Source organism: Gorilla gorilla, chromosome 11, assembly GCF_029281585.2.
Source record: "Gorilla gorilla gorilla isolate KB3781 chromosome 11, NHGRI_mGorGor1-v2.1_pri, whole genome shotgun sequence".
Lineage (NCBI taxonomy): Eukaryota > Metazoa > Chordata > Mammalia > Primates > Hominidae > Gorilla > Gorilla gorilla.
The window spans coordinates 120,383,506-120,407,787 of NC_073235.2; the positions used below are offsets into that span (position 1 = coordinate 120,383,506).

Genomic DNA, 24,282 nt, shown 5'->3' on the forward strand with positions numbered 1-24,282 from the left:
TCTGGTAGAGTTGCTTTAAGTCACATGACTATGACTTTGCCTCCAAGATTACCAGAGAATAGGAGTCTGACCCTTGGAGCTTACTCTGTAGGGTGGGGTGTCCTGCTTCCCACCTGGACTCACACAATGGTGAACTCTCCTAGCATAGGAGAGGTTAAGATGACAGGCAGACAACATGGCAACTAGTGTCCCTGCAATGTATCTGGAGGGGAGGGGAGGGGAGAGGAGGGGAGGAGGAAGGGGAAGGGGAGGAGGAAGGGGAAGGGGAGGAGGAAGGGGAAGGGGAGGAGGAAGGGGAAGGGGAGGAGGAAGGGGAAGGGGAGGAGGAAGGGGAAGGGGAGGAGGAAGGGGAAGGGGAGGAGGAAGGGGAAGGGGAGGAGGAAGGGGAAGGGGAGGAGGAAGGGGAAGGGGAAGGGAAGTATCTGGTTGAGAAAATTCCATCGGACACTGATTACATAGTCTCATGACTTTTAGAGAAAGAGAGATTTCTTCTTGGCATCTTACTCTGTTCTCTTCAGCAGACGGACACTGAGGGTTAGAAACCTCCCCACCACCAGCAGCCTTTCACCAGGTCCTATTCAATCTTTGGCAGCTTGGAGAGACTCAGTCTGGTCCACCCCACCCCACCTCCAGCTTCATCTTATGCTATCCTGCTCACCTGCCCTAATCCTTCAAGTTCCTCACCCCAATCTCTTAGGTTGCTGCCCCATCCTGTTTCTCCCCTGCAGCACACAGCCAAAATCCAAATGAAATCTAGAATTTTAACAAGTGTCAGATAATGGAGTCACACAATATGAAGGCCTTGGTAGCTGGAGAGCAGGCTCCACTCTCATTCCAGCATGGAAATGCCACACCAGTGAATCTTCCTGTTTTTAACTAGATAGCTCTGCCTACTCTGGCTAACATACCTAGTAGCCAGAAATCAAATGCCAAAATGCCCCATCCTGAGCCTTGTGCCTGCACCCACCAAAACAAGTCTTTCAGGGCTGACCAGAAGATTCCGGATCTTGGAACAAAACAGCCTCACAGCTCCAGGCTCTGCATGGTGACTCATTCCTCATGGAGAAGTTAAACCTCCCTTTGGGAGAAAGAGCTAAGCTACAGGTACTCCAAGACCAATTCCAAAAGCCCTCCAGGAACAGGGCTCAGAGGGAGCCAGGGAAAGTGGAGACAGGGTGGCAGGGCTGGGAGGGTGCCAGAGGACAGGAAATGAGCTTCTGCCCTTCGGTTAGTTTCCAGGAGTGATTCCTTCCAGCCAGGCTGAATGGGATGCACACAGCTGCCTCCCTGATGGGGTTTCAATGTTTGTTTCCTCTCCAAAGCTGCAGCTGGAGAGGACAGTCATGCAAAAATGAAAACAGAACTAAGAATCTTTCTTCAACTTTCTTTCAGCCCAATTGAAGTAGAAAATGCAGTCAAAAGATAGAAAATAACATATTGGCAATATTTGTATTTCAGCACAGAATTAATCAATAATATTGCTTAAGAAATGTTTGTTTGGTTTTTACATGTCTAGAATCCTGGGAAGAAAATCTAGTTTAAAGAGAGAGAAAGATAGAAACTTTGAGATTCTGATGGAAATATCTTCTGGGTACTTTTAAAGTCTAAGTTAATGGTCTTGGCTCTATTTAAAATATGTGTGATTTCCTTATTAAAGAAGAAATATCTGTTTATTGTAGGAAAAAATCAAAATTCAATTAATGGAAAATATTTTTAAAAATTCCTCCTCCCATTAGATGTGCATACATTCCAGATTTTTTTTATACATTAATGCTTTGTTTTTATAAAAATGGAATTCTACATATTTTGTAATCATTTTTCCTTTCGATTATATCAATAACATCTAATTTAGATTGTTATTCTAAATGGATATATAGTGCATCATTATATTGGCATTCCATCATCTAGTCAATAAATCTCTATTACTGAATATTTACTGTGTTTCCAATTTTGGGTATTATAAACAACATTCTAATAGGCACTCTATCTTGCATATGAATTGCCTTGTCAGTTCTTTAGGCTATATTCCTCAATGTGAAATTACCATATCATATTTATTAAATGTTGATATATATACCAAACTGCCTTCCAGTAGAGTCGGATCAAATTGCACTTCCCCAAACCATGAATGCCTTTTCTCTGCTGCACTCACTATTATGGGTGCTGTCATTCTTTTCTGTATTTCTTAGCTGTATCCAAGTTTACTTGATAATTGTTTTTATTTGCTTTGATAAAAATATCATGAGAATTCCTTTTCTTTTGATTGCATGTGTGAGATAAGGTCAAACTTAATCATTGTCAGTTAATGGAAAAAAAAGTAGGAAGAGTGGGAAGGAGATAAGGTAGAGTCCACTGAGGTAAGTAAACAAGAATTAGAAGTAACTGTCTAAAAATATCAACATGCCCCCACCCCAGGGAAAAAGGAGGCATTAGAAACCGACTTTGGGTCAATTTCCCATGCTGTTGGACCAAGAACTCTTTCAGTGCTATCCCAAATAGTGCAAGGACCTGCACACCATTTTTAAGTTGGAGGCTTCCAATTCAGGTGATGTCAGGTGATGTGTATATATAACATACAGACGGCATACATTTGAGCAGAATTGGATTTGCCTGGTCTGCAGAAGACCACCCAAGAAAAATTTTGGAGATTCTCAGAGGGATGAAACTGAGCTTAGCCCTCACCTGGTGTGGGACCTCAAGCCTTTCCACTGATGAGCAACTGTTAACAACATAACTAGAACTCCCAGCCCCAAATACTAGAGACTTGTTAGGGCCCAGGTGAAAGAACTGATGACTCTTTTGAAGTGTTCCTCACATGCTGTTGGTTTCCTTTCTTTTATATTTACATGCGTAATCTCTTTTAATTATCACAGCAAACGTTTGAAGTAGATTTTATTATTTTTCCCGCTCTACAGATGGATGAGCTGGAGCTGAGACCACTATGGCAAAGCCACAGCATGAATCCATGTCATCTAATTCATGCCCTTTACACTATTACCACCTGGTAGAGTTTGCAGTAACACTACTCACTTCTATTACAGTTAGAGCAGAGGCTCCAACAAGAGCCCAGCGGTGGCCAGATTTCTTCCTGCTTTACCAGATAAGAAAGAAAACAGTAATTGGGTGACAATACCTAAATTCCCTTTGGAGTTCTGGGCATAAGAGAAGTGTTACATGTGCCTTCCTTCATAGGATAACAGACTCCAATGCTTACAGGACTTCTGAGAGATGTTAAGAAATCAATCCCTGTTAGACAAATTAAATCTAAATAAATAACACCCACTCTGCATCTTCCTGGAAAAACCCATCCCAGGGCCATATGGCTTCAGGCGAGTTGCTTAGAAATCATGAAGCTCATGTAGAGACACAGGATGCAAATGCAAGACACCGATCATTTGGTCTCCTCCTTTCCATAGCAGCTTTCCACCAGGAGGCTATGGGAAGGTCATGGCCACCAGATGTTGCTGAGGACAAGAAAGCTTGTTCCTGGCTGGGCTTTGCGAGAAGCCTCCCTCCACCCTGTTGTACCCATGGTGTTCTGACAACTCTGTGGTGCTCACATCCACAGTGGCCTCTCCATTGCTTCCAGTGGCCCATCTGCCTGGGCAGCAGGAATCAGAGGGGTGTGACATGGAGACACAGACCATCTAGTACTCAATGTTTGTTAAGGCTGAGTAGAGTCTGGAATGTTGGCTTGAGGGCTGCTGTCTGAACCATCAAAGCAATGAAAAAATTAAACGAATATGCCATTTGAGATGTTCTCCGAGGTGGGTGAGCTCTTACAAGCAAAAACTGAAGAACTACTCTGGTAGAGGAAATTCCTTTGGACACTGATTCAAGTTCTGGCTGTGCCACAGTGGTGTCATCTCACATACCTCCCCACTAACCTGCTCTCCCCATACTATGTTGAATTTTCTGTCTTTAGCCAAAGCCTCTTTCAGCCTAAATGAGACCTTCTACTGGTGGAGCTTCAAAGCACTCCATCTCCCAGCATCCCCCACCTTCTCAAATTTCATTTAAAAGACCATGAAACACCATCTCTACTCCCACAAAGATAAATGCCATGCAATCCATTCTCCAGCCTAGCAGGCCTTTCTCAGGCCATCTCACATCACACACTCACCCTCCAGCTTCCTGCTGCCTAAGGTGCTTGAGTCACACCAGATCCCTTCTTCTGGGGAAGCTTGTCAGATAGCTCCTTTTATCCCACACATTTACACCAACTGCCATCATCACCATGCATTCAAACTCACATTCCAGGACAGGCATGGACCACAGATGTCCCAAAGCCACATCTCCTAATCCACAGATTCACACATCACATTACAGGAACTCAATTACTTGGTGACTAAAGTCAAGCTCAGAAATCTCTTCTCCATATTCAGTAGATTCACTCTTCCTCACTCAACTTCCTCATTCCAACAAATTCAGAGACTCTCTACTTTTCTAAGAACTTACAGGTCCCTCTTAGACCTCCATAACACCTAGGAGAGTTAGATGTCATTACTCCCATTTTATAGAACAATAAATCAAGGTTCAGAAAGATTGAGTGATTTGCCAAGTTCACACATCAGGCTGGAGACTGCCTGCTGAGATTCAAACTCAGATCTGTTGAAAATCTATGCTCTGTCTAACAACTACAGGCTGTAACACAAGGGATTTACACAAGATTACACAATTGTTCAATAGGGTTAGGAAAATAGAAACAAGAGAAAGGACAGGGCCAGAGGAAGAGAGTAGCAAAGATGAGCTAAGAAGGTAAACTTATTGTCAAGGTAAAGAGTTGAAGTTTTACGTTACAGGCATTTAACCATGCCAGTTTTTTAAGCAGAAAAGCAAAACTAGGGGGAGGAAGCAATAACCTAAGTAGAAAAAATTCTCTAAAAATCGTGTGTCAAGGTCCCTGCCTCCAGCAAAGGCTTCCCTTAAGCCATCCAGACAGGGTGGAATGGTTTCTCAGAAATCTAAGCCACTCCATGCCTGTGTGGTATGAAACCCCATGCAAATGCCATTAAGCCTTCACCAGAGGCTCCCTGCCATGGGCTCTCCCTGTCTCCAGCTGCCCCAGGACAGCAGGGCTGCAGCAATGGCTTGGTGAGCAGATCTGGTTTGCAGCACAAAGCTTTGCACTCCCCCTGGACTGTTAGCCCTGACACAGTGCATAGCTGTGGTTTCTATGGGAAAGCCCCTGGCTACCCACACCAGGCCTCAAATGTAGGATGAATCCCACAAAATCTCCCATCCGAACCTGCATTAGGACTCAAATCCTTGGCTGATCCTGGCAGGGCTGGGCCTCCGGGCACAGATTAGCACAGAAACCCCAGGAACTCAAAGCACCTGCAGGCAAGGATCACTATGGCTGGGAAGCCAGCATCCCCAGGTCTCCCTGGCCAAGTCAGATCTCTTTTCCCAGAAGTCTTTTCATGGTGAATAGGACACTATGACCAGGAGTCAGGAAACCTGGGTTCTTGTTCTAGGCCAGTCACCAACCAGCTCTGGGGCCTTGAGCAAATCACTAGCCTTTGCCGGGTCTCTACTTTCTCATCTCAGGAATACACCACCAGCCCTTGCTACTCTGCAGAACTTCTTAGAAGAACATGTAAGAGTATGGATGTGGAAATCATAGCCAACTTCCTACTTGGTGGGATACCTGGAGAAGACTCAGAGATGGCAGATAGATAGATAGAAAGATAGATAGAAAGAAAGATAGACAGATAGATAGATAGATAGATAGATAGATAGATAGATAGATAGATAGATAGATAGATAGAAAAACAGATCATCTCCCAGATTTCTGGGAACAGTACAGATGGCAGATGTTCTTCCTCAGTTTACTCATGAGCATACTCTTACTTTTAAGGCGGTATGCCTAATTTCTTGTGAGATAATAAAGATGATAATTCAGTCAGGGAGATGGATAGAGCCTAGAGGAGGAATTAAGGGTGTGCACTTAGCCATCACTACTCTACCTCTGTTGAGCTGTGCCATCTTGGACTAGTTACACAGTTTCTCTGGGCCTCAATGTCATCATCTGTAAAATGAGATTATTAAGAGTTGTACCCACTCGTGGGTACATAGTACCTAGCACATGCTCAGCACTCAATGAATGGTGGTTGATGACGTCAAAAAGGAATTCTGACTTTCAGGCTCTGTCTATGTTGCTCTGTCCTTCCACTCCTCCCCATCCCACACATCCAAAGTATATCTTGTAATTGTGACCCTGGGTGTGCCTTGAAGGGTTTGGCTCTTTCTTTTTCCTATGCACTCCTCCTGGAAAAGAGCAGACCTGCTGAGGCAACCAGCACAGAAACAGAGCTCGTGCCGACTCCCAACTGCCGGGGATACAAAGGGCTGCTAGGGAGATGGAGCAGGAAGCACAGCCCTGGAAGAGTGCACTGTCTCCCCAGCATCCAACAACCGGCCTCTCAGTGTGGAGCTCTGTGGGGCACAGTTGACAACTGTCACTCACATCCACTGACACCACCGTCTATGCCATTTGTCAGCAAGCAGAATGCCCTCATGTGGTTTGACCCGACTCTCTCAAGTCCTGGGGAACAAGGTGGCACCCTCCACATGAAAACAACCAGCTCAATGCACAGAGTCTGGTCAGATTCACAGCTGGAGTTTGCATCAGTCACCCACCACCCTGCAAGGTTCTATTCTTCAATTCGACCAACTAACTTGTAACTGGGGACACAGCCCAAACATGGAACCAGGAAAGGTCAAGGTTCCAAGCTACCTTCGAGATCATCTGATCCAATAACTTCATTGTTCTGGCAGGAAAAGCAAATCCCAGCGAGGGGACTTACCAGAGATCATACAGTTGGCCAGGGAGTGGCTCAAGGATCTAGGAGTAGCAGAGGCATCTTCACCCCCCTCACCTGGGAGAAAACAGAACCACAAAGGGGGGAGGTCGGCTGGTGGAGGGTACTGACACCGGTTGCATTTCAGGGGCTTCGCAAGGGGTAGAATGAGCACTGGACTGAGGGTTAGAAGACCAGGGTCCCCCACGTGTCTCTGCCTCGAATCAGCTGGGCCCCCGTGAGCTGTCACTTCCCCTCTCTTTGGGTCTCAATTCTCTCTTATAAAATGGAGCATCCCATCCACCTCTAAGAATGGGTTCAAGGAGCAGATGAAAATGTGTTTTGAAAATCCTGAGGCTCTACATATGTACAACCAAATTCTGCCCATCTACACAGCCACTTTTAGCTGTTGTCCCCAAGGCCTGGAAGCAGGCAGAGGGGAGAGTTAGGTAAGCTCTTTGAGCACATCCAAGGCTGGAGGGCTTCCCTCAGCAAAGGGGGCCCAGAGCACAAGGCTAAATCCATGTCATTCAAGCAGCGCTCAGGTTGTGTCTAAGCGGCTTTGATTTTAAAAGATTAGGAGGGCCACAGGGTGGAAAGAAAAGTTGATGAGGCAACAAAGTCCTGCCCGCAGTACCACACTGCCCTCTGCAGGGTGTCTGTGAGAAGGCACCTCGGCCGGCCAGGTCAGGTTAATTCCGACTGCCCAGGGTCACAGATCCATTCCCGTGCCTCCAAGCAGTGCAAGCCCTCTCCAAGTAGAAACAGGGATCGTGGGGGCTGCAACCACCCTCAGTAATCTGCTCTGTCTTCAAACAGCGCAGGCCTTTCTTGGTGTCTGGCCCGAATCTTCCTCTTGTCCTGACACCAACCATCTTCCAACCTGCCCTCCGAGGAGCCTGCCTTAGCGTCTCTTGCTTGTGACTCTAAAGCCAGGATTTAGAAGATTCTAGAAAACAGAACAGCCCTGGCTCCTGCCCACCTCATTGTACCCTCTTTTCTCCAGAATAAGGTGGTTTCTCCATACCCTGGACATATTTTGGTCCTCAGAGAAAGCCCCCACACTGAAAGAGACGTGTCCTGCCTGAATCAACAGACAAGCCAGCGTCCTGCAGGTCTCAGTGATGAACCAAAAAGTCTGTGACTTTCACGAACATCAGACACAATCTCCACAAATGATCTGGGATTGCGGGGGACATCCAGGGCCCAGAGCCTGCCCCCACGGCAACAAGGAATGTCCTCCAAGGCCCTCATGGCACCAGACCTTCCCCCTTCTCCATCCTCTCCCTGGCTGTGTGGTTCAGAGTGGGGCACTCTGCAGCTGGCTGACCAGCCTCCAGGCATGGGCTCAGGCCATGCTCCCTGTGTGCCCTGTGCAGACCCGGGGAGCCACTGCAGCCGGCCTGGCCATGTGACACGGGTGATTCACACACGCAGACGCCCAGACCAGTTTCTCCTTTCTTCCTCTCCCAGGCCATTACAAAAGGCACAGTCTCAGCACAGTGCTGCATTGTTCCCAGGGTCAGCAGAGGCTGGAAGCTGAGGGGAATTAGGAAGACAGGGAGTGAGCAGCGTAGGGTGGTTTTCCATGCAGCATATGCGCCTCATGCAAGCCAAGCCCACTTCCTGTCTTGGCTCCAGCTCTGGAGCTCAAGTTTACATCTCCCTCCTTCAGAACCAACTTTGGTTTGGGTTGTTGGCTTCTTTAATTTTCCACTCTCCGCACGTGTGCATTTCTTTGAAAAATATGCACGTGCTGTTTTTTTCTTCTCCAGCACACATCATTCTTTAGAGACTATAATATAAATTCGGAGTCCAGCAGCCTTTGTCTTTAAGAGCATGCTTTCTCCTTCGTCTTCTGCTCTCTACCCCCAACAAGACACTAAGCACAGACAGGTTGGTGGATGTGATCAGAGGTACACGTGGGCAAGGCCAGGACTTGGGGGTGCAACATGAGTGAATGGAAGAGAGAGGAGGCTGGTCAGCAATGGTGGCAGGGGGTGGGGGGTGAAGAAATTTGGCCATGACTGGGGCAGTCAAGGATTTGGGAAATTATTCCAATTTTTCTATTCTTTAATTATGAAAATCTTCAACTCTGGGTAGGTGAAAATAATTTCCTGGTAAATAAACACTTGGAATCAGAAGGGCTTTTGGCAGCCCAGTGGTCCCATTCTGATCATCTGAGAGGTAGTCCTTCCTCTACAGCAGGCCCATGGCCAGCAGGACAATCTGTCCCACGGCTGAGCAGCTCAACTCATTAGAAGGAGCTTTGAATATCAGGTCAAAATGTGTCCCCCAAGTGGTAGGTTGTAAAAATGGTCACCCTTTTTCACTCCTCCTTGTATCCATGCCCTTAACATGTGACTTTGCAGGACTGATCTATGACTTGCTTTGATCAAATGTAATGTCATGCCATTACTGAACTTAGACTTCAAGAGACCTCACATACTTCTGCTCTCTCACTCTGAACCCTGTCACTGGCATGAGAACAAGATCAGTATAGTCTGCTATAGGATGAACTAACACATGGAGGAGAACTCTGTCATCCCAGCTGAGGCCTTCCTAAGCTTAGACTCTTACTCTCTCAAGTCCTGGGGAACAAGTCCTGGGGACAGCCCACAGCCAACATGACAGCTGACTGCAGATGCATGTATGAACCCCAGCTGAGATCAGCCAAGCCTGGCCCAGGTCAGCAGAACCACCCAGCTGAGCCCAGCCCAAATTGCTGGCTCTCAGAATTATGAGCTAAATAAATGTTGTTTTAAGTCAATAAGTTTTGTAGAGTTTTGTTATGCAGAAAAACTAAACCAGTGCAGCCCATAATAGCCCTCTACAGCTATACAGAATAATCTCGTGATTCCTTGTCCCTGAGGACAGCCCTTTAAATAGTGAAATACTTATCACTGCCTCTAAGCACCAGAATGACTCTTGGGGAGGTCATGCTACTAGCTCCTGTTTTAGAGGAAAATCACCCACCAAGACATCCTTCGCCACTTCTTTTTCACTAGCTGCCAACCTAGGAGCTGCAAACATCTTGCAGTTGCTGTCAGCATCCTTCTACAACATCTTACTCACTCATAAGAGCACTCTGACAGCCCCATACCCCAGTAATCTGATCTTTCCAGCACATTTTATTGAAAATTAAGAGAAATTATAAGATTGAGATGAGGAGGACACTAAAGTACAATGAAAGTAGTTAAGTAAATTAGGCTTCTTGAAGCCACTTCTGAACCAAATCTGCCAAAACTGCCAAAAAGCCTCCAAAATACATGTCCATGGAAGGCTTCACATGGAGCCCCAGCTCCATGGGTCACAGCAGTTGAGGGTGGTCAGGGGCTGCTGCTTCCAGCATTGGCCATGTGAAGCCAGCAGCAAATGCATTGAACTTGGTCTTGGGGCTGATGGGGAAGGTCATCACCCCCACCACAGGGGACAGATCAGACCTATGGCAGCCTCCATTTGGAACCAGATGTGGAGGGAAGTGGTGTGGGAAATGGCTGCCATCTGTGGATTTTCTGGCTGAAGACTTGACTGCAAAGTTTGCCAGTTTCAAACGAGCCCTTGCAGCTTGGCTTCCTGTTTTCCGTTTGCGCTCCCCGTGTGTCACGGCACAATTATTCTGGGAGACGTGCTCAAAATGGACACGGTCTCCAATTTTCTTTCCCTAATAACAGTGCGGGAAATAGGGGTGAGGAAGGCAGTTGAGAGAGGAAAAACCCCAAACCTCAGAAAAGGATGAAAACACTTCTAAACTCAATTTCAAAAATGAGAAAATCAAAATCACCAAATCTCAATACACAGCCCTCTACTCATTCAATCCAGTCCCCTTATGGCTGAGCAGGCTAGCGAAGAGAAGAGACTTCATGGATGTGAGGGGTGTGAGTTCTACTTTCATGGGATCAAGAATATTTTGAAATTTTCTTTCCTGAGAGCCTAAAAATCATCCGCCTGGGATGGCAACAAGGTCAAATGGCTGGTGGTAGGGTCCTGAAAAGATGCCGTCCACCACCAATTATTTTTCAACCACATACATGGCCTTGGCCATGGCTCAAAGCAGAACAAAGAAAGGGCAACTCTCTTCCAGCTCTTTTTTGTCTTCTACTGGACAAATTAATCAGCCCCAGTGCCCAAATCCATTCTTATTCATGGCCAGGAAAGAAGTTGGGAGTCTAGAGTATGCATGTTTTAAAGGTCTTTGGAACTGTCTTGCTTTTGGATTTTAGATGAAAAGATTAGGATGTGTTTGTCTGTGTGTGCCTATGTATATGAGCCTGGATTTATCCAGGCTTTTATCTATGTGCCTGGGTACACATATTTGCGTTTCTGAAAGTGCCAGCTAGTGTGCGAGCATGATTTACATAAATAAATATATCTATAACATGTACACTTGGTACAGATGCCTGTGTGAGCCCATGAATGTGCACACTTGCTGGCCAGCATGTGCATAAAGTTGTGTTTGTGTATGCATGCACATGAGTGTGTGAATGCCCCACATGTGTTGCACTAACATGTCTGCAGTCTATGTTCAAGATGGGGTGGCATGAGTGTGCATGCTAGCACACAACTGCCTGTGAGAAGGTGTGTCTGTGTGTGCACGTGTCTGTCCGTGCAAGCAGGGCTCCTGGTCTCTCCCCATCTCCATCTCCACCTCCCCCTCCATCAGCCCACAGCAGCCTCTGCTTGCCTCCCTTTGGGATCTGCCAGCTAATGGCAGGAGTTCTTCTCCCAGGGAAACAACACTCCTCCCTGCTCATTTGTGTCTCATCAGAGGGCTAACTGGCCTGGAGGGGCTCCAGGCTCCAACCCGTAAATGGCAGCCCACGATGGCAATGGACGACTTTCTTAATTGCCCGTGATGCTTGCGGGTGCAGTGCAAACACAACGGTAGCTATTAGGCTGCGAGGCCTGAAGCAGGGTTACATTTTGCGCCTGTGTGAATTTAGTGTTCCTGGGAGTTGAGAGGCCAGAGTGGGTTGGATCCACCGAGAAGCTGTTATTATGGCCTGGCATGAGCCTGCCGTTAGCTTCTTGAGACCCTGAGGCCATTTCACCACACTCCAGAATTGCAACCCCCTTGAATTTCCAAACCAGGGACCCTGGGCAGCAATCCCCCCACCACACACACACACATGCACACACACACACACACACACACACACACACACAGAGTCATGCTTCTTCTTTCTCTATTCTGTCTGTCTCTGATTTATTTTTCTTTCTGTCTCTTTCTCCTCACTCTATGGTTTTTCTCTCTCTTTCACTCTTCCCCTCTATCCGTTTCTTGCTTCCTCCCTTCTTTCTTCCTCCCTTCTTCTCCTCTCTCTGCCGCTCTCCTAGTTCATAAGCTCACAGCAGCAGACCTAAAGCTGCACAATGACCAGCATCACCTTCACCCGCCCAACCACCAGCAGCAGCCTTTCTCCTTCTCCAGCCCAACCCCAGCCCAGTCTTTCCCTTTGGTCTCCATCCAGCCCATTCCTTCACAGTTCTGGGTCCCAACAGGAACATTTGTTATGTATACGTAACTCTAAGGCTTTGAGGAGGCTGGAGGGGTTTAGCAATGAGCTTTTTGTTTCTTTTGTTCCCCTCTGTTTGCCCCCTCATAGACGCCCATGATAACCAGCGCTCAGTCTCTTGTTTTCTGCGTTGCTGGCTTCAGCTCACATGAGGGAAACTGAAGATCCAAAGATAGCGGGAGTACTCTACATCAGTACATCAAAGGAAAGGTGCCCAAATGCAGGACTCCTCCATAGCTTAAGGCACAAAACTTCTCCTCCGTAGGCCCAGATTGGAAGAACATGGGTTTGAAGCCTCCAGTTGTGGGTGGCACTTGAAGGAATTTGGAGCAACGACAGAAGACTGTGTGATCTCCTCTTGAGAGGAGAAGTAAGCCAGGAAACAGTGGTAAGACACTGCTTTATAAATGGCTTAAAATATCCTCATTCAAATAGTTCTTCAGAACATGTTGCTTGGCTCAATGTTTATGGGTGAATAAATGATGAGTGGGTAAACAAATAAGTGAATAAATGAATGACTAGAAGGCAACTACGTTCCCTTTCCTAGAGATTCCTAGGAATGAAAATCATACTAAATCTGGATGATTTCTCCTTAAAGTAAGGGAATGCATAAGGTGACATCAGCAGGGCTCTCCAACAGGAGGAAGTAGCAATCCTCCAGTAGGTCCCCTCCCCTGGTGGCACCCAATTCCTTTGTGTATTAAATAGTCTCCACTAATGATCTCAACTGACTTTCCCACCAATAAAGCATTGGAGATGAGGAAGCTGTGACGTTATGAGGATGAAGGCATTTCCAACTCTTTCACAGTTTTCATCCAATAGCACAACATCTTCTCTGGTCCTTCATCTCAGCCAGGACCATGAGAGGCTCCCAGGTGACCCCACATGGAACAGTAATGCAGATGCCTAATGCTTTTGTCCTTCTCATTTTGTCTACCTTGCCAGGTGTAAGGGCACTTTCTGACTGGGGAGGAAATATGAAAGTTCAGCTCCTTTGCATCTAGTTGGGACAAACTCTGAAGCATAATTTGCATTCTATCATGCATCTGCAGGATCAAGGTAAAGTTTATCCTCAATGAGTTTATAACAGAAATTTCATGCTTGCTTGACTTCTTCCCCTTTTCTTTCCTGCATGCCCCACTCTCTTTCAAGTTTCTCCTAGGATCATTTTGTTAAAAAATCACTTGTGCACTAATAGTCATCTCAAGGTCTACTTCTGGAAAACTGATCTTAAATAACAGAGTGCTCAAACTAAAATGCCTACTAGAGTCTGTTGTGAGGAGGTATAGAAACCTCACACTCTACCCGTCTTAGTTTGTTTCATGCTTCTATAGCAATACCATACACTGGGTAATTTATAATGAACAGAAATTTATTTAGCTTGTGGCTAAGTCCAAGGTCAAGGAGCCACATCTGATGAGGGCCTTCTTGCTGCATGATAACATGATGGAAGGCATCACATGTGTGTGAGAGACAGAGAGAAAGAAGCCAAATTCATCCTTTTTTAAGAAACCCATTCCCAAGGTAACAATCAATTCATGAGGGCCCTGCCTCTAATCATCTCTTAAAAGTCCCACCTCTCAACACTGCTGCACTGGGGATTAGGTTTCCAGCACATGAACCCTTGGGGAACACATTCAACTCACAGTGGCATCCAAAGACAGCAGCTGCTCCCAGTGGGAATGGCAGCCATACTGCAAGATAGCCTGACTTTTTAAAAATGTTTAACAGAATCCATGGTTTCACATATCTCTCCATTTTTAAGTGTGAAAAACATCTGAGATCTTTTTTAACACACTGTTCAAGCTGAGCAGAACACATCCACAGATGGGATTCATATTCTGACTACTAGATTTCAATCTCTGCATTGGTGGTTCAGATTCTAGTGAAGAAATGATTGGAGGTGACTTCCAACACCACCCAATCAAAAACTACCAAGTATTGAAAAGGGCAGAAACATGACCCATGGTATCATGACAAATCAATTCACCAAAACCAACTTGAAACCTACACGGATGTTAGAATTATCAGACAAGGAAATAGAAACAGTTATTATATCTATATATGTTCAAAAAGTTAAGTAGAAGATATTTTAAAAGATCCAAGTCAGACTTCTACAGATGAAAACTAAAATATCTGAGATGAAAAATACACTGACTAGAATAAATGGGAGATCAGACATCACAGAAGAAACTTGAAGACTCAGCAGTATGAACTAGCCATGAGGATACATAAAGATAAAAAGACATTATAGAAAAACTAGCAGAGTATCACTGAGCTATGGGACAACTTCAAGCAACCAAATATATGTGTAATTGCAGTCATCAAATTTGAGATGCAAGGGAGAACAGAAAAATTATTTGAAGAAATACTGGTTAAATTTTTGTCCAAGTTTAATGAAAACTGTATACTCACAAACCCGGAAAACACAATGAATGCCAAGCAAAAGAATATGAGGAATATCACACCTCATAATCAAATTGCTCAAAACCAGTGATTAAGAGAAAATCTAAAAAACAGCAAAAGAGAGGTACATTATGAACAAAAGAGCCAAAGTAAAGACAGCAGATGTCTCATCTTAAAACAGTATGTGAGGGAAGGCTGTAGGGCAACACCTTTAATGTGTCAAAAGAAAAAATATCAACTGGAATTCTATACCTAGTGAAAATATCTTTCCCCAAAAAAAGTGAAATAAAGAAATTTTCAGGCATAAAAAACTGTAAGAATCTAACACCAGCAGACCCACATTAGAAGAAATATTAAAGTCCTTTGGGAAAAAAAAATTAAACCAGACGGAAATATGAATGAATGTGCACCAGGAATTAAGAACACCAGAAATAGTAACTTACATTATACGAAAAACTTACCTCAAAATGAATTGCAGATGTAAACATAAAATATAAAACTATATACATAGAAAATATAGAAAAAAACCTTTATGGTTTCTTAAGATTTCATACATACAATACCCAAAGTACAAGTGATAGTAGAACAAATTGATAAATTGGACTTCATCAAATGTAAAAATATCTACTCTTCAAAATCAGAATGAAAAGACAAGGCACAGGCTACGAGAAAAATATTTACAAATCATGTATCTGATAAAGGATTTGTATCCAGATTTATAAAGGGAACTCTCAAAATTCAATAAAGAAAATAAGCAACCCAATAAAGAAAACAGGAAAAATATCTAAACAGACACTTTCCCAAAGAAGATACATGGATGGCAAACAAGCACATGAAAAGACATTCAACCTCATCAGTCATTAGCGAAATGCAAATTAAAACCACAATGACATAGCACTAAATAATTATTAGCATAGCTAAAATGGAAAGGACTGACCACATCAAGTGGTGGTGAGGATGTGGAGGAACTGGAACACTGTTGGTGGGATTGTAAAATAGGACAAGCATTTTGGAAAGCAGTTTGGCAGTTATTTTACAAGTCAAATATACACCTACCATATGATTCAGCCATTCCATTCCTGGATGTTTACCCAAAAGAAATAAAAGCATATGTCAATGACTTGACATGAATTTTTATAGCAGCCTTATCTGTAATAGCCAAACACTTGAAATAACCTGGATGTCCTTTAACAGGTGAATGGGTAAGCAAATTATAATATACTCACATGATGGAAAACTACTCAGCAATCAAAAGGAATGAACTACTAATACATACTACAACCGGGATGAATCCCAGAATAAGTATGCTGAGTGAAAGAAGCCAGACTAAAGAACATACATAGTATATTATTCCATTTATATAAAATTCTAGGAAACTCAAACTAACCTATAGAGAGGTAAAGCAGATCCATGGTTGTGTGGGTAAGAGAAGCAAGAAAGAAAGGTTACAAAGTGCCACAGAGAAACTTTTTGGGATAATAAATATGCTCTACATCTTGATTCCAGTGATGGGTTCATGGGTATACACCTGTGTCAAAACTTATAAAATTGTACACTTTAAATGTGTGCAGTTTGTTGCATGCCAATTATACCTCAATAAAGCTATTTTAAAAACAGCTTTATTATACTTATTTACTGATCTGGCAATCAACAATGATGTGTTTAAAAAAGAAAAAGAAAAAGAAATTGTCAAAAACGGTGAAGCGTTCTTAACCTGGACGTGGAAGCAGGGGAACCATAACCCACAGGTCAGCCCTACCATGGCCCAGGGTTCATTCATTCCCTTTCCACACGCCTTCACAGGCCCTCCAGTTGACTGAACATTTACTCCAAAGTCATTTAATTAATATCCATGAGAAAATGAGAATGTATGTGGATTTTCAGCAGGGACAAGAGATGCATCAACTCTTTACTTTGTGTAATCTATATAAAAGTATGCCTTTTATCAAGGCACAATGCCTTACTTAAGCTTTTATAAAAAGTACCTATCCTTTACAATAGAAGCATAAGTATACAGTCGATCAAATATGAGCCATGAGTGAGCTGTTTGTTCTCACATGCTGTGCATCATGATCTTACCAGTGTTTACTAATAACCCAACTATGAATGTGCGATATACCTCTATTACACTGTCTTGGTCTCTGGGTAGAAACCCTCAAACGACGACTTCAGTGTCTAAATCATGACTCTGTATCCAATGGCTACCTCATTTATCTTCATTTAGATTTTAAGCATTTTCCACTCATCGACATGTGTTTCTCATCTCCCAAGTATGTTCACAGCAGCCCGTGGGAGTGAGTAGAGCAGACACATCGTCCCCTCCTTACAGACAAGAAAACCCAGGCAAAAAGCAGTGAATGGATCTGCCCGATATGACACAGCTAGTCCCCCAGATAAAATCACAGGCCTGATATGACACAGCTAGTCCCCCAGATGAAAATGCAGGTCCAATATAACAGAGCTAGTCCCCCAGATGAAAACGCAGGCCCAATATGACACAGCTTATCCCCCAGAAGAAAATCCAATATGACACAGCTAGCCCCCCAGATGAAAACTCAGGCCCGATATTACATAGCTAGTCCCCCAGATGAAAACTTAGGCCAAATATGACACAACTAGTCCCCCAGATGAAATCACAGGCCCAATATTACATAGCTAGTCCCCCATATGAAAACTCAGGCCCAATATTACATAGCTAGTCCCCCAGATGAAAACTTAGGCCCAATATGACACAGCTAGTCCCCCAGATGTAAACTCAGGCCCGATATTACATAGCTAGTCTCCCAGATGAAATCACAGGCCCAATATGATACAGCTTTTCCCACAGATGAAATCGCAGGCCCAATATGACACAGCTTGTCCCCCAGATGAAATCGCAGGCCCAATATGACACAGCTTGTCCCCCAGATGAAATCGCAGGCCCAATATGACACAGCTTGTCCCCCAGATGAAATCACAGGCCCAATATAACACAGCCTGTCCCCCAGATGAAATCACAGGCCCAATATGACACAGCTTGTCCCCCAGATGAAAACTCAGGCCCGATATAACATAGCTAGCCCCCCAGATGAAAACTCAGGCCCAATACTACATAGCTAGTCCCCCAGATGAAATCACAAGCCCAATATGATACAGCTTTTCCCCCAGATGAAATCGCAGGCCCAATATAACACAGCTTGTCCCCCAGATGAAATCACAGGCCCAATATGACACAGCTTGTCCCACAGATGAAAACTCAGGCCCGATATAACATAGCTTGTCCCCCAGATGAAATCACAGGTCCACAGACATCTGTTGGAGGTGCAAGCTGACGGCACCACTGCCACATGTCCGACCACACAGCCCCCAGCAAGGGGAATGGAAGGAATCATGGTCTCCAATCAGTGCCTCACAGAAGCCATGACCTTCTGCAACGTCAGCCTCATATGAAAGCCCCAAGGTCGGAGCATCTCCAATTCTCTCAGCCACAGGGATGCCGACCCCCTGCCTATACTCACTCAGCTGGAAGGCGGCCTGAACCTAATGGCCAAAGAGGCCAGAAGATTCCACGGATCTGGAAGCCAAGGTGGAAGCCTTTGGTCCAACTGAGCTCTGTCCCTATGGTCAACAGGCAGTTTAAACAGGTCTCAGCCAGCGTCTGTGCCGGAAGCCCAAGGTCAGGAACCACTTCATGCATTCTACGTGCCATCAACACAAGACCCACTGCATGGGAATAGGGCTCAGAGATGGAGGCAAAGAGGAGGCGACTGCCCCAAGGAGTAAAGAGGGAGAATGGTGAGGGGCTGATCTCAAGCATGAGCCCTAGGAACCTCACCCCCAGCTTTGCATTCCAGCATTACAGCATCTTGTTCCTACTGCAGTAAGGCCGCAAGCCCAAGGGGTCAGTTAAAATGCCAAAGACTATCACATTAAGTGCCAGACTCTTATCTCCAAACAGCTTGAAAATAAACCAGCTAGACACCAGCAGGGATCTACAGCTCCAGAACTCAACATGGGGAAGTAATTCAGGAAGCTGGTGGCGTGTGGTGGCTAATATCACAAACCGTGATGTCAAACAAACCTTTCACAGACTATTCTTCAGACTATTCCTAACTGTGCAACCTCAGGCAAATTACTTTCCCTCTCTCAGCCTCAGTTTCCTCATTTAGTGCATGGAGATAATAGGGATGCTTACCTCACTGGGTTGCCATGAAGATTAAATGAGTTTGTATACATCAAGGGCTTAGTAAAATGCAGAGTACACAGTAAGTGCTCATTAAATACAAGTTGTTATTGTTGTAGTTCTGATTGGACAGAAAGGAAAGGGAAGGGGAGAGTCTGGCCTGAGGGGGTTTTGCTGGATGGGTCCTTGTGCAGGAAGGGGATGCAATGAGTCCACAGATGCCCTGAGGCAAAGAGAGGCAGGAAAGAGCAGGTAGATGCCAAAAGCGGACATAGCAGGCCACCAAGCCCTCTATATCCTTCTTCTATTTTCCAATTATTGTTCTCATTTGACAGATGAAAAAATTGGGACTCAGCTGGTTGCATGGCAGGACCCCACAGCAGCTCTGGTTTCATCACAGCCCCTGTTGCTATGGTCTCCACTCCATCCTTTGTCGGGATTGGATCCCTTTCCATCTGGAGATCCACTGGGGACAGGATGTGCCTTTCAACAACCCTCTTCCAGCTCAGCAAACAGCTGACCTGCTCGAGACTATTCCTGACCTCCGCTGCATGGCATCTGTGGTCATGTATTGGTGCCTGCACCATGAGACCCTGAAAAATGAAGCCCTGTCATACAGAGAGCCCCGCAAAGCCCATCAGCCTGCCCTGCTGCCTGAGGCAGAAGCTCAGGGCACAGACTTTCCAGCCTTCATTCCACAACCGTGAGTTGCAATACCTGCCCAAACAGCTCTATGCTAAATAAGCACAAGGGGTGAGAGTGGAGAAAGGTGAGTGGAGATAAATCACCAGGCCCTACTTACCAGCAGAAAACAAGCCATCCAAGCCACAAGGTTGGCTGCAACAAATGTCTTAGAGGCAGAGGCAAAGATAAAAGGCTCTAGGAGTTCCAAGAAGGGAACGGAGCCTTCCGGCTGGAGAGCAGGGAGCGGGCATTTGACCCAGGTGACATTTCTGTGCCCCAGACAGCCAAATCCACGCGGATTTAGTTCCTGACTTTCCCTGGTGAGATGCAGGAACAGGTGATGGAGCAGCTAGGAGCTCCCTCCCTGAAGGCCTGGGAGGGGAGTCAGAGTTGAAAAGTGTGCCGTCCTCCTTAAACCTACTGCACCATCAGGCTCTGAGACTCCCCATTCCACACTCCCCCACACCTGAGAGCTCCCAATATGGTCTGCCTGGATTTCCCTGCAGAAAGGAGTCTTACTCAAGACCCCCTTGTGACTTTGGAGCCAGCCTAACTAGGAGAGGGCTTTGACCCCATGAAAGGTGCATGGAGGATCTGACATCTCAACTTCTCTGCCCTCAAGTCTCCATGAGTCCTTGGACTCTGGGGGGCCTCTCTCATTAAACAAGCATGAACTTGGCCCTCTACTCCCCAGCCCTGGCATAGATGCTGCATATAGAGCATAGACCTGAATAGGAAGCTAAAATTACACGACTTCTTAAAACTTCTCCCTGAAGACCTCAGGCTTCTCGGTTCTTCTTTCTTTCTTTAATTCTTTCACTCAATTTATTGAACAGTTATTGAGCCCTACTCTCTGCTAAGCCTGTGGTCTCTCCCTCCTTTCAAAATTCACTTTCTTTGTAGTAGTGCTTCTCAAACCAAGGTGGGTTGACCCTCTGCTGCAGAAACATGAGGGGTTACAGGAGAAGGGTTTCCGAGCCTACCTCACTCTCACTCCAAAGTGAATCAGAGCCCACCAGTAAATATGGGTTTTTAGCCAATGCTTCGGGGATCTGATGAACATTTAAATCTGAGAACCACTGACTTAGAGCTGTTTTCTCTAGTTTTGTCCTGTGTTGTTGCTTCTCATTTCTGAACAACATACTTTTGACAACGCAACAGAATTTGATGTTTCTGCAGGGCAGGGCTGAGTCACATTCATCTTCTCTCCTAGGACACCTTTCTTAGTCTGTTCAAGCTGCTATAATAAATATCATAGACTGGGCAGCCCATAAGCAACAGAAATTTTTTCTTCACAGTTCTGCAGGCTGGGAAGTCCAAGATCAAGGAATCAGCAGTCTTAATACCATCATCACCTTGGGGGGTTAGGATTCCCATATACGAATAGTGGGTGGGGCAGGGGGAGCACTGTCAATGACTAGTTAGAATGGACCCCATACACAAACAGTGGTACTCCCAAATCCAGCTTCCTGGGTGTGACCTCTGTAGTCACTTGGGGCCCTGAACTTACAAGGGTCTATATTTGGTTTGATACTCTGCTATGACCATCCTGAAATTTGAACTAATTTATCTCTATGTTTGGAACTGGAATCTAATGGGACATGGGAATGCACATGAGCAGAGGAGATAAGGGACCACGTGTGCCTACCATTGCTTGCCAACCCATTGACATATAGCATTTGCAGTGCCCCATGAGTACAGAATCCCGGTGGACTCAGGATCCCTGGCAGTTCAGCAACATTCAAAGCAAGTATAAGGTAAGTGTGTAACACCTATGACTGAGTAATATGGGAGTCGTAGCTCCAAAAGTCTACATTTCCCATTCAAACCAACCTGCTCTGAAATGACTTTTAGAAACATAAACAATCAAGAGTCCCTATCATATCCTTTTCTTTCTTGTCTTGATTCCCTATATGAACCAACCATTTATTTATGCTGAAAATGATAACATAGATGGAAAAACAAGATAGGACAATCCATAGATATTTTTCCTTTCAGTCCTTTCTTACTCATCAGTAAACTGAAGGGAGAGAGAGTTGATAGGATGTGTGCATATCAAGAAGTGAAGGCCAGGCACGGTGGCTCACTCCTGTAATCCCGGCACTTCGGGGGTCAGAGGCAGGTGGATCACCTGAGGTCAGGAGTTCAAGACCTGCCTGGCCAATGCGGTGAAACCCGTCTCTACTAAAAATACAAAACTAACTGGGCACGGTGGTGCACGCCTGTAGTCCCAGCTACTGGAGAGGCTGAGGCAGGAGAATCGCTTGAACTCTGGAGGCGGAGGCTGCAGTAAGCCGAGATCGTGCCCCTGTACTCCAGCCTAGGCAACAGAGTGAGACTCTGTCTCAAGAGAAAAAAAAAAGAAGTGGAATGACTAATCAGAATGGACCCCATACATAAACAGTGGTACTCCCAAATCCAGCTTCCTGGGTGTGACCTCCACAGTCACTTGGGACCCTGAACTTACAAGGGTCTATATTTGGTTTGCTACTCTGCTCTGACCATCCTGAAATTTGTACTAATTTTATCTCTGTGTTTAGAACTGGAATCTAATGGGACATGAGAATGCACGTGAGCAGAGGAGATAAGGGACCACGCATGCCTACCATTATGGCAAACAGTAGTTAGTTTTGTGAGTTTCCACTGTCATATAATCATGAATGAGCTATGAAATATAATTATGTCATTTCAGTGATTCCACTAATTAAACACTATATTTGCATCAAAAACTGGCATTTTACAATATAAAGAATAGTAAAATTGATGGTAATAATTTCATTTTTAAGTGTTTATTCACGTAGAACTACATTAAATAGCAACTTTAAAACACCATGAGGAACCATGAAAGAAAGGAAAAAACTTTAAATTTTAAAACCTTTAATGTCATTTTTTTTCCTGCTGTTTGAAGAAGGGGACTACATTTTTATTTTGTACTAGGGCCAGCAAATAATGTAGCCAGCTCTGGTTATACCCATACAGGTACAGATAAATATCTATATATGTAATATAGATGCTGTATTGCATCTGTAATATAGCAGATGAATACTGAATGACACTTATCTGGATAATAGTGGAAGAAATTTGCAGATGTCAGAGTTAGAAGCAGTAATATTCTGGGTCTGGCGCCTACCATTCATACCAGCTTTCAGCAGCCAAGTGGGTGCATCTCACCCAAGTTTGCATTCAATGACATCACGTTGTAGCTTGAAACTGGCCAGGATGAAAGTATTCACATTGCAGAAATCAGTAGACACCACATATCAGGGCTTTTTTTTTTTTTTTTTTTTTAAGACAGAGTTTCGCTCTTGTCACCCAGGCTGGAGTGCTGTGGTGTGATCCTGGCTCACTGCAACCTCCACCTCCCAGGTTCAAGCAATTCTCCTGCCTCAGCCTCCCAAGTAGCTGGGATTACGGGCACCCGCCACCACACCCAGCTAATTTTTTTTGTATATTTAGTAGAGACGGGGTTTCACCTTGTTGGCCAGGCTGGTCTCGAACTCCTGACTTCAGGTGATCCACCTGCCTCGGCTTCCCAAAGTGCTGGAATTACAGGTGTGAGCCACTGCACCCAGCCAGAGCTTTTTTATTCCAAAGAACTGCTGTTAAACTTTTACCAGCATACAATTAATTGGTCAGAGGTTATCTAGTTCAACTTCCTCATGATGACAGAGACAGAGAGGAGAAGCAATTTTCCAAGGTCCCACCACTTCTAACAAGGAGCTCATCATGTTCTGTTTCTGAGGTCCTAGCATGGAAAAGAGTGACCCCAGGGAGTCCATAGTAAACCAAAACCCAAAAATAACGGGCATCCAGAATCCTGGCAGATATCCCAGTGCCAGTCTGGCCCGCTCCTCCTGGCAGGATGCATGCCCTCCTAGGATACTATTGGGATTAACTGGGACTGGTTATGTCCTCCCTGGGTTGTCCTGTCACCAGGCAGGAAGGGTAACCTTTGCTTAGATATGCTGGGTCTCACTCCAGAACATGCTTCCTGGCCCGTAATTACTTTCAGAGCATGCTGTTTCCACTTAGGGAAACCTGAGCTTCCTTCCAAATGGCACCGGACATGACCTGAAATTATATGTTTGCCTGCCGAAATGGACACACTAGTCAAGCCTGCTGCCTTCAAGTCACAATGGATTAAGTTGTAGGAGGGGGCCATGCTGCTGGGCGAAGCTGAGCTGGAAAGGGGGGCCTCTCATGAGTCTAGAAATCTGAGTTGTGTTTTCTCCACCCATGCCTGGACCAGCTCCAGGGCACAGCTCTGCAGCCTGAGCCACTGGGGACTGATCAGGGCCATGCTCTGCCTGAAGTCTTTGTTAGTTAATGTGAAACACATTTTCTAATCACCCATGATGTGGCAGGCATTAGAGATTCAACCCTGAGTGAAACGTTTATCCTGTCTTTATGAGGCTCACAGTCTGACAGCAAATAATTAAAATTTAAAGGAGACTGTGATGTAATCCTTGAGAGAAAGAAACATAATGTGATTAATTCCTGCTCAATGGAGTGGTGTGACAAGAGATGATATTCAACCTTGATACTGAAGGACAGGTAAGACTGAATCCTTTACTGTTTCTTTTTTTTTTTTTTTTTTTTTTTTGAGACGGACTCTCACATCTCACTCTGTCGCCCAGGCTAGAGTGCACTGGTGTGATCTCAGCTCACCGCAACCTCCGCAATTCTCCTGCCTCAGCCTCCCAAGGTGGGA

At 45.1% G+C, this 24,282-nt stretch overlaps 1 long non-coding RNA gene across 1 annotated transcript in view; it reads right to left on the reverse strand.

Moving 5' to 3' along the window:
- Positions 1 to 24,282, reverse strand: part of LOC109025904 (uncharacterized) — a 472,591-nt gene that overhangs the window by 422,127 nt on the left and 26,182 nt on the right. The gene's annotated exons all lie outside the window — the stretch shown is intronic.